We start from the raw sequence: 240 nt of genomic DNA on the forward strand, positions 1-240 counted from the left end.
GATGCCTTGACATTTTTGAATTTGCTAGCTGCCTGCTGTCGTGCAGGGAGGGTGGATGAGAGCGTGAATTTGTTTCATTTAATGGTCCATGATTATGGTGTTCCGCCAAGATCTGAACACTATACTTGCTTAGTTGATGTTATGAGTCGAGCTGGTCAGTTGCAGAGAGCTTACAAAATGATCCAGGAGATGCCGGTGGAGGCAGATTCAAGCATATGGGGTGCTTTTCTTGTGGCCTGT

The sequence above is a fragment of the Arachis duranensis genome, chromosome 3 (genome assembly GCF_000817695.3).
Source record: "Arachis duranensis cultivar V14167 chromosome 3, aradu.V14167.gnm2.J7QH, whole genome shotgun sequence".
Lineage (NCBI taxonomy): Eukaryota > Viridiplantae > Streptophyta > Magnoliopsida > Fabales > Fabaceae > Arachis > Arachis duranensis.